We start from the raw sequence: 11,062 nt of genomic DNA, 5'->3' as shown, positions 1-11,062 counted from the left end.
CCTAACACTGACCCTGGTATCCTGCTGGAATAACCAGGGCAAATCTGTCAATGTAAGTTTCATTTGTACACTAAACACTTCATAAGAATTGGAGTAAACTCTGGGAAGTTAAAACCAAAACTGCTGTGAGGAAGCTCATCTATATGAAGGGCTGTAATTGCAACTACAATAGGATTCAGGAAAAACGTTGAAAATGGGTAGCAGGTTGAACTTTGGTGGTGGTGAATGGAAGCCTGTGGCTGAACCTCCACTGGCAGGCTACTCAGTCAATCAATCACTGCTGGCATTTACTGAGGGCTTACTGTGTGCAGAGCACTGTACTGAGTACCAGAGAAGCAGCGTGGCTCAGTGGAAAGAATCCGGGCTTGGGAGTCAGAGGTCATGGGTTTGAATCCCGGCTCTGCCACTTGGCAGCTGTGTAACTGTGGGCAAGTCACTTCACTTCTCAGTGCCTCAGTTACCTCATCGGTAAAACGGGGATGAAGACTGTGAGCCTCACGTGGGACAACCTGATTACCCTGTATCTACCCCAGTGCTTAGAACAGTGCTCTGCACATAGTAAGTGCTTAACAAATGCCAACATTATTATTATTATCATTATTAAAGAGTTGGTAGACACATTCCCTGCCCAGAAGGAGCTTGTAGTCTAGAGCAGGGGACAGATATTATTACGTATGATATAAGAATAATAATAATAGTGGCATTTATTAAGTGCTTACTGTATGCCAGGCACCATACTAAGCACTGGGTAGAAAAAAGCTAATCAGATTGGACACAGTCCCTGTCCCACAGGGAGTTTACAGTCTTAATCCCCATTTTACAGATGGGGTAACTGAGGTACAGAGAAGTTAAGTGACTTGCTCAAGGTCACCTGGTAGACAAGTGGCAGAGCTGGGATTAGAACCCAGGTCCTTCTGAGCCTCTGAGTATCCATTTTACAGATAATATACATAAGTGCTGTGGGAATGAGGGTGGGGTGATAAGTTGCCTCTACACATGGGCCTGACACAGAGGAGAGTGGAGGCTATTATCTGGATAATTGGGAAATAAAAAAAGTCCTGCTATTGAGGAAAAAGGCAATTTGGGTGTAATGGCATTCAGATTGGCCGACTGCCCAGGCTGAATTCACTGGATAATTGCTCAACTTTCCACCTGACTAGGCCATTATGGACACAGCCCTAGTCCTCTGTTCTCTGCTGCTCACAAGCCTCAAAGTTTCCTTCCCAAGGTTGTCCCTGGGTGCTGGGAAGGGGTGAGGTTGTGTGTGTGTGGGGGGGGGAGTGTGCTGCTCCTTTCAATGGAACTGATTGCCCAGGGCCCCCAAAATTCCAAAGGAGAGCTGAACGTGTGGCTTGGAGCAGCTCCTGGGGGACATTAGGAAGGTGCAGGACTGTTCACAGCGGGTGCAGGAGGCTGTGAGAGTTAGCCAGGTAAGAGTAGAGAGTGAGAGCTGCGATGCCTCAGGGCAGGAGACAAAGAGAGCGCTTCCTACAGGGCTCTTTAAAGTTCAATAAATAGCAAAGACTGATTGACTGGAAGTCAGTTGGGAATGCACCTTCATGCCTAAGGTCATGAGTTCTGATTTAAAACAAGGAAAAGAGCCTGTTGGGCTGTTTTGAGGGGTCATGGGTCAGAGGGCGACACTGGCTACCTGGGGCTGGCAGTGGCACCACAGACCTCCCTGCTTCTGTCCGTTGGGCAAGGATCCTGACATGCTACTTTAACTGCTGCCTATGTCTCCACATAATGGAGAACACTGTGGGTTCTTCTCATTTCAACTTGTTTTGATTCTACTAGATTGTCCCATTTATTGTTTCTGAGAATGCTCCTGGATGGTGAACTTTTTTGCTTTTGATGGTGGTAGCAGTAGTAATAGAAGTAGCAGTAGGTCTTGAGTGCCCACTGGATGCAGTGCATTTGTTCTAAGCACTCAGTCTCTCTAGGGAATGGGGAGAACAAAGAAATCAGATGTATGAAGTGACTAGAGCTGTGTGGGATTAGATCACATCTGCTACATTCTTTCCTTGAACTCAAAACACTTATAAGACCTTTTCTCAGTGGTTTGCCCTGAAGCCTCAGGCAAACCCTGAAGTGCAGACCAGACCCTGAGATCAGACCTTCTATCTCCTTGGGCCCTGGTCTGACTCCTTCTCCTCCCTTTGGCCCCCTCTCCCCATCACTACTAGGATCCTCTTTCGGCACTCTCCCCTCCTCTCCTCACCCCCACTGGGAGATCTCCTGCTTGCCAGTGTCCCTTTCATGGCGTAGTGGGTAGAGGACGGGCCTGAGAGTCAGAAGCTCACGGGTTCTAATCCCGGCTCTGCCACTTGTCTGCTGTGTGACCTTGGGCAAGTCACTTCACGTCTCTGTGCCTCAGATACCTCATCTGTAAAATGGGGATTGAGACTATGAGCCCCATGCAGGACAGGGACTGTGTCCAACCTGATTTGCTTGTATCTACCCCAGAGCTTAGTACAGTGCCTCCAACATAGTAAGTGCTTAACAAATACCACTATTATTATTACTACTATTAACACTATCATTATTACCTCAGCACTGATTTATGTCCCAATAATCACCCTTGACTGGGGGAGCCTCTCCCTCCCATTCTCAAGAACAAAATCTGCCTTCCAAACTTATGGAAAATCTCTCAGGGGCAGGGAACACATCTGCCAACTCTGTTGTACTCTCACGAGTTCTTAGTACAGTGCTCTGCACATAGTAAGTGCTCAATAGGTACCATTGGTGATGAGTCAAAGAAGTGCTTGTCGCATGAAGCATCCCCAGTTTCTGTGGGGTAACCCTTGCTTTCCAATGGAAAGATTCTCTCTAGGGGTTTCAGTCATTGGAGCACTTTTCTCAATAGTTTTTTGGAGCAAAGGTGGATTCCTGACCGTGGGCTGAAGGAGCAGTGAGTCCAGTTCTCTTTAGTGGGGGCGGGGGTGGGGAAGGTTGAATCCTAATAGCCATGTGAGGAAAACAACCTATTAATCATTAATGTCTGACTTAATGGAAGACTGAAGGAGTGTCGGGAGGGCAGGATTAATGGTTTACTCTAGCTTGACTCAAGTCACATTCCTTTGATCTCCATTCTTTCCCCAAATGGGGAAAACAAGTCAGCCTAGGAGATGTGAGACTTCGAGAATGAACTAAGTCAGGGTAGGGGAAAAGATGAGGGGTAGCAACCTCCACCCAGAAAAAGAGCCGGGCTGGGCCACGCAGAGGAAAGTGACTGGGGAGATGGCCCAACTTTGCGATCAGCTCTTTGAATGGAGCCCTTAGTTGGGGGGAGCATTAATGGGTGGATGCAGTTGTAGGCGGCAGTTTCCATGGGCTAAAGTGGAAGCTGACTCACCCTTACTCTTTGTCTCTCTTACCCACACATGACCCAGACCCACAGAAGGCTGCTACCACCACTGGTGTGGAGAAGAGGCAGAGGGAAGGGCTGGGATTTGTCATGAAACGTTCTTGTGACAAGAAACCCTCTAGCTCTGGGGATATGGTGATCATTCATCTGGTTTCATACTGGTCAGCCCAGTTTTCATCTGGCCATTCCTCTGTCCGAAGCTTGCAAACTCAGGACACTTACTTTCCTCTCCCGGTCTCCTTCCATGGTGGCATCGCATCTGATTTTGATGGCTCAGAATGGGCATCACAGTTCGACCAGACCCGGAACAGGCACAGGATGGAAATCATTGTGTGGGGAGGAATGAGGGTAAGGTTCCCCCAGAAAACACCTAGTGGCAGACCAGTAATGGTGGAACTTGACAAACTTTTGCAAAATGATAGCAAATGACTTCATCACGTCCTGCTGTGTGTCAGTACAATGTGGGTTATGTCATAAGCAGCAAGGCCAAGAAGAAAGATCATTGGACTGTAAATCAGGAGACCTGGGTTCTAATTCAGGCTCTGCCACTTGCTCGTTCTGTGACCTTGGGCAAGTCACTTCATCTCTCTGTGCCTCAGTTTCCTCTTCTGTAAAATGGGGATAAAATCCCTGCTCTCCCCCTTCCTTAGACTGTGTGGCTCAAGTGGGAAAGGGACTATGTCCAATCTGATTATCCTCTAGCCATTCCAGTGATTAGCATAGTTCGTAATAATAATAATAATACTGGTATTTGTTAAGCACTTCACTATGTGCCAGGCTAAGCGCTGGGTTGGATACAAGTATATCAAATTGGATGCAGTCCCTGTCACATGCAGGGCTCACAGTATCATTCCCCATTTAACAGATGAGGTAACTGAAGCACAGAGAAGTGAAGTGACTTGCCCAAGGTCACACAGCAGACAAGTGGCAGAGCTAGGATGAGCTAGAACCCATGACCTTCTGACTCCCAGGCCCGTGCTCTATCCACAACACTGTGCTGCTTCTTGGCTCATAGTAAACACTTAACAAAAACCACAATTACTGTCATTACTGCTTGCATCTCAGGGCCCAGATTTTTCTATGGCCATCGCTGGCCACGTCACTGGCCTAGGGCAGGACTATGATCCTTAGCCCTGCTCCATGTTCATTTTAAAAGTCTCAACTGCCCAGCCACAAACTCAACGGCCTCTAGCCCCCCACAACCACCCACTCTGGAACCCCTCAGCACAGCCCCAAGTGCCTGCCGGTTCTAGGAGCAGACTTCTCCCTGGCCTGACCACGCAGGGAAGCTGAGCTGAAGCGGCTTAGTTAACCTCAGTTTCCTCAGCTGGAAAATAGAGTTCATGACCCTAATCAGAGCAGGACTAAGAGTGCAGTAGATGAAAGGTACAGGGAAAACCCAAGCAATTCACTTTTGCCTGCTGTGGAAACTCGAAATGACGCCTGAAGAAAGCAGCTCGACTCCCACATGTCTGCCTCATTTTTTTTTAAGTTACCAGATACTCTTAGTCACTGGAATGGTTTGCAAGTGTAGGCTGTGGAAGCTTCTTTTCTGGAGGCCTGTAAATAGGACCGTAACCCTTCTGGCCAGGTTTGTTTATGGCCAGTCATACCCAGAGGCACAGGGGAATGGCCAGCATAGCCTTCAGCTATCTATAGCGAGGCAGATGGATGAGATAGAGAAGCAGCGTGGCTCAGTGGAAAGAGCACGGGCTTTGGAGTCAGGGCTCATGAGTTCGAATCCCAGCTCTGCTACTTGTCGGCTGTGTGACTGTGGGCAAGTCACTTAACTTCTCTGTGCCTCAGTTTCCTCATCTGTAAAATGGGGATGAAGACTGTGAGCCCCACGTGGGACAACCTGATTCCCCTATGTCTACCCCAGCGCTTAGAACAGTGCTCGGCACATAGTAAGCGCTTAACAAATACCAACATTATTATTATTATTATGAGATGATCTTCCGTCCTTGAAAGTTTATGATTCTACTTTCAGGAGACATATATGACCAACATGGATTTTGTGGTGATCCTACAAGTACTATTCTCCACCCGACCCAAAGGGAAGACATATTATTTTTTCATTTGTTTGTTTTCTTGGAATCTGTGGAAGTTGAATTCTGTGTCAGGAGAGAGGGGAAGGAGGAGCTCGAGTTGCAGGATCTGGTACTTTCCAGCTCCTTCAGGGGCAGAACTAGGGTTATGTGAGCTGGGTATTCACTCCAGGTCCAGAAAACAAGCTAAGGAAGAGCTAAGGAGTAGAAGAGCCTGCTAATGTGGTAGTTGTACACCTCAAACTGTGGCCCTCTCCAGACCAGGCTCGGGAAGCTTTGGTTTCAGGAGTCCATCAGCACTCCAGGTTTGGGAGGAGTCTGTTTCAGGAGTGGAAATACTGCCATGGCAGGTAGCCCTGCCCTTGAAGCTTCCCTACCCCCTTCACCCACGCTGGGCCCATTGTCTCTCAGACGGTGCAGAACAAAAAGGATGCATTAGCAGGGTGGAAGTTAGAGTCTTGGAGCATTATGCCACAGGCCAGCAGTGGTGGTGGGGTGGGGTAGTGACACCACAGCTATGGAGGGGGAGGGGAGTCCACGAAGGAAGAGTGTCTTTCTGGGCAGTGAGCCTGTTATTTGGTAAAGTCCTCTAAAATAATCCTATAAATCCGCCACCTCAAACACTGTCTATGCAATCTATTCATGTCAGTCTATGAGAAAACATACCCCATGATATAGTCATGTTTTCAAGGAACATGACCCAGCTTTATTGTGAGTTATCCTTGTGTTCATTGTCCTATCATTGAGGGCACAGACCTTATTAAGCACTTGGGACAGTACAATAGAAGTAAAAAACACAGTTCCTAGCTTCTAGGAGCTTCTATTTTAATGAGAAAGACTGGCAGACACAAATATTTTACAAATAGGAGGAGTGGGGGAAAGAACAAGATACAACTGGTAATAGAAAGAGTACAGAAAGTGGAAATAGATGAATAAATGAGTGGGGAACCCATAGATTGAGATATGCATAAGTGGTAAGCATGACTGCAAATGCATAAACGCTGAGAGTAGTTTTGGGATTGACCCAATTTGAGGTGCCGGAAAACTTCCTGAAGGAGGTGGGATTTCGGGAGGGTAGTTTAAGATGGGGGAGTGCTGTGGTCTGGTGGATTTGAAGAGGGAAAGAGTTCCAGGCAGGGGAAGAGGTGTGAGCAAGGGGTCAGAGGCGGTAGTCAAGAGGGATGAGGTATGGTGAGAAAGGTTGAGAAGAGCAAAGAGAGAAAGCTGGGGAGTAGCAGGGGAAGAGAACAAATATACAAGGAGATGACTGGAGTAGAGATGTGAAGCCACTGGTCAGGAACTTCTGCTTGGGAAATGAGTAGCCATTGGAGGTTTTGTAGAAATATACATACAAATGTTGTTTTAGAAAGATGACTTGGGAAGCAGACTAATATAATAATAATTGGGGAATTTATTAAGAGTTTAACTATGCTTAGCACTGGGGTAGACATAAGGTTATGAAATTGGGCACAATCCCTTTCCTACAGAGGGATCATAATCTAGTTTATCCCCATTTTACAGATGAGAAACAGAGTCCCAGTGAGGCTAAGGACTTACCCAAGTTCCTACAGTAGACCAGGGACAGAGCGGGGACTGAAATTTGGGTTGCCTGACTCCAGTCCCAAACTTGTTCCACTAGGCAGAAAGTAGAGCTAGGGAGACATGTGAGAAAATGGGGACAAGAAGAGAGGGATGCTCATCTGCCCATTACCTAGATGTGGTCCTGCTTTTAGGCAGAAACAATCCTTTAAGGCTGCTTTCTAAGTCTCTTCCCCACTTCAGAGCTTAGAATTCTAATCAATCAATCAATCAATGGTATTTACTGAGCACTTACTATGTGCAGAGCACTGTACTAAGCACTTGGGAGAATACAACACAACAGAGTTGGTAGACACATTTTCTGTCCACAAGGACCTTGCAGACTAGAGGGGAATTCTTGATCAGCCAAGACACAATTGATTTCCTTTTCTCGCTGAGCCACCCCCAAAAAAATACCAAGCTGAGATCCCTTGAAGTCTTCTCTCATCCTCAACTGTCCCTGCCTTGCCCCTTTGTTGCCCAATTTAGAATTTATTTCAACTCACTTTCGGCTCTGGGGATCCCTGCTGTTGGCTCAGAGGCAGACCAGTTCTTGATAGGCTCCTCCTACCCAGCCCTCAGTCTGTCACCTCACCCCTGGATCTGGCTTACCAAAACTCTCTGAGTGCATGACTCAAAAGCCATGGGTGTTGACTTATTGTGCAAAGAAGTTGCACGTTGCTCATTTTAATGTCACAAATTCAGACATTTCCCCCAACCCCTTTTCCAGGTCCTCAAGAGCTCCCCAGCCCCTGATGAGTTAGGGTGCCTTGGCTCAATCTAAAAAAGCAGCTGGTTACAGTGACACCCAAAATGGGGCTCTTGGGCTTTTGAGTTTCCCTCTTGGGCCCTGGGGTTCCACACTGATGACTGTTCTTCAGAATTCTTATCTCCGGAAACAGCCTGCAAGATAGCAGGGCTCTTATCTCCCCGTCTTTTCTTTCAGAACAGTTACCTCCTGCACCCACTTTGTTCCAGTCTTGGTAGGCCCAGATTCTGTTACTACTGCATCACTTCAAGCGGTACCTGTGGACAGGAGGAAGAGGCTGGGACAGGGAGAACCAAAGGGGCTAGATCCAGACTCAGGGAAAGCTGCACTAGGCCAGTCAAAATCCCAACCGATCGGGCCCTCCTTTGGGTTGGGCTCATCTGGGCTCGGGTTGACTTCTGGTGGGTTTGCAGGTCCCTGTGGTCCTGGTGAAAGGCCACGGTTGGAGTGGAAGCTTCCAGGAGGCCATGTCTCCCTAGTCCCTGAGCCTACACTGGGCCTGCACGGTTCCTGGCTCAGGCAGCTGCCGTCTTTTTTGTCCTTTTCTCCCTTTCTCTCATCATCCCGCCCTTACTGACAAAGGGAAGTAGATTCACAGGCACAGATCTTTTGCCCTGTGTGACTCTTTTCAATGGCTGGCATGTGGGCATATGCTGTAATGCAAATCCATTCCCTCTTATTACTATTAGTGATAATACAGTAATAACTGTGGGATTTGTTAAGTTCTTACTCTGTGACAAATACTGGCTAAGTGCTGGGGTAGATAAAAGATAATCAGTTGTGACAGTCTCTGTCTTACATAGGGCTCACATGGAGGGACAACAGGTATTTTATCCCCATTATACAAATGAAGTAAGTGAGGCAAAGAGAAGTTAAGTAATTAGCCCAGTATCATACAACAGGGCAGTGGCTATAATGACTAAATGCCATAATTTTGATGCTTTGCAGAGTTGTTTTTATTGTTGTCATTTTTCCTTATTTATTTTGGGTTTTTTAATGTATGCTTGTCTCTCCTTCTATATCTCTCCCCCATCTCTTTTCCTTCCTATTTTTGTTTCTCTTTATATCTCCCTCCCTTTACTATACATTTTTTTTATTTTCCATACCCTTATGAAGTATGGATTTATCTGATAGACACGACAGAAAGGCATGCTAGAGCCACTGGAATGACTAGAGTCAATCAAACAATAGTATCTACTGAGAGCCTACTTTGTGCAAGAGACTGTACAAAGTGGTTGGGAGAGAACAATAGAATTAGAAGTCACGGTCCCTGCCCTTAAAAAGCTTACATTCTGGAGAAAGTGAAGATGCTAAAATCATTTTACACAGATGGAAGGATGAAGGAAAAGTGGGTATACATATATCAATCAGTGGTATTTATTGCACGCTTTCTATGCACAGAGTATTGTACTAAGCCCTGGAGGGAGTATAATACAACAGAGTTAGCAGACACATTCCCTGCACGAGTATCTGGGTCATATAAACATATACAAATAAACTAATATACACACACATATGCCTAAATAATAGTATAATAATAATAACACACATAGTGGCTAAATAATAGGGTCTGTTAAGTTATGCCATGGGTAACTGTGAGTCAACCTGGGAAAGCTGCATCTATTTCTATAAAAAGTTATTTGGAAAATGGAAACCTTCCACTTTTTGAGAAAGTGCCTGTCATCTAAGAAAGAAAGAACTCAAGAATGGGTCTGCATAGAGGACCAGGATGATGCAATATAACAGTGTTATTTCCTCAGGACTGGGGTGTATCAGAAAACCAGGGCCTGAGAACTCTGTCTTGCTACCAAAGGGACATACGTCAGCATCAAAGCAAAGGCTGCCCAGAGTTCACTTATGTTTCTTCTTGAATCAAATGTCCCAATTCCAGAGTATATCACATCTGAGTTCCGAATTGAAACTAATCGCTAAGAGCGCCAGAGGAAGAAAAGCTGAATAGGGGCTGCAACTGAGAAGTGGTGTGGCCTAGTGGAAAGAGCATGGATCTGAGAGACAGAGGACCTGGATTCTAATTTTGGCTCCACCATTTGCCCCTGCTGTATGAGCCAGGGCAAGTTACTTAATTTCTCTGATTCAATGCCTGTTGTCCGGCATACTTAGGCTGTAAACCTCATCTGGGGCAGAGAGTATGTCCGACTTGACTATCTTGTAGCTATCCCAGATCTTGGTACAGTGCTTGGCACATGGTAAGCACTTTACAAATACAAATACAAATTCTTATTATTAAATGAAGAGCTAACCCAGACTGCTGTTGCAATAGATTGCTCATGCAGAGAATGCCACTATCTTAGGCTGAAAGATACCTTTAAAAAGCACCTTCTCCACCCTTCTTCCTCCAAGCAGGGTAGACCTTGCTTGCACCATCCCAGGCAGATGACAATTTATCCAGTTGTAAAAGATCTTCACTTGAAATATCACAGATTCACTTGAGTTACTCCAACATAATAGCCAAGCCCTGCGTGTAAATAAAAAAGTCCTGTAGATCCCTCCCCGCACCCTCATTGTGGTAGTAGTGGAATTTACTATGCTATTTCTTTGTATAAAGCATTGTGCTGAGAGAGCTGGAAAAATGACATGGGTGAAAATTAGACATGGTCCATAGCCCTGAAGGGACTCACAATCTAAGAATAAAAGCAGGGAGAAGGGACAGAGAGCAGACACATAAGGAAAGATGAAGCAGAAAAAACACAAAAACAATATAAAAGTCAGGGACAATGATATAAACAAGAAGGATAGGGCACTGGGGCTAGAGGAGAAGAGTTTTAGACTCCTTGTGGCTCGGGGTCTGACCGTCACAACTATGGTCACTGTTGCACTCAGTTTTTCATTCATTCAATCATATTTATTGAGCGCTTACTGTGTGCAAAGCACTGACTGAGCACTTGGGAAAGTACAGTATGTCAATGAACTGACACATTCCCTGTCCACAATCTCCCCTGTTTCTGGTTTTGGTTTTTTTGAACTTTAATCATACCAGCTGTTGCTGTGGGAGTAGCAACCAGCACCACCAATGCCATCAGGCTGCCCCTTCCTTTTCTTTCCCCTTCTTGTCTTATAGCTTCACCCCCTCCCTGGCCCCAGCCCACAATCAGGAACGGGGAAGGAGAGAGAAGGGGTGGAATAACTGCATCAGCAGCCACACTTGCGGCATCCTCCATGGACCATCACAGTCCCCAATCCCATGGCTGCAGGTGGGGCAGGAAAGAGGGACAACAGGAGAAGGGTAGGGGTGACACCTTGTGAAAGGGGCATCACACTCTTGGTTTGGAGGAGTTGCTG

Source organism: Ornithorhynchus anatinus, chromosome 19 (assembly GCF_004115215.2).
Source record: "Ornithorhynchus anatinus isolate Pmale09 chromosome 19, mOrnAna1.pri.v4, whole genome shotgun sequence".
NCBI classification, from domain to species: Eukaryota; Metazoa; Chordata; class Mammalia; order Monotremata; family Ornithorhynchidae; genus Ornithorhynchus; species Ornithorhynchus anatinus.
Note: the sequence above shows the minus strand (reverse complement) of the source record.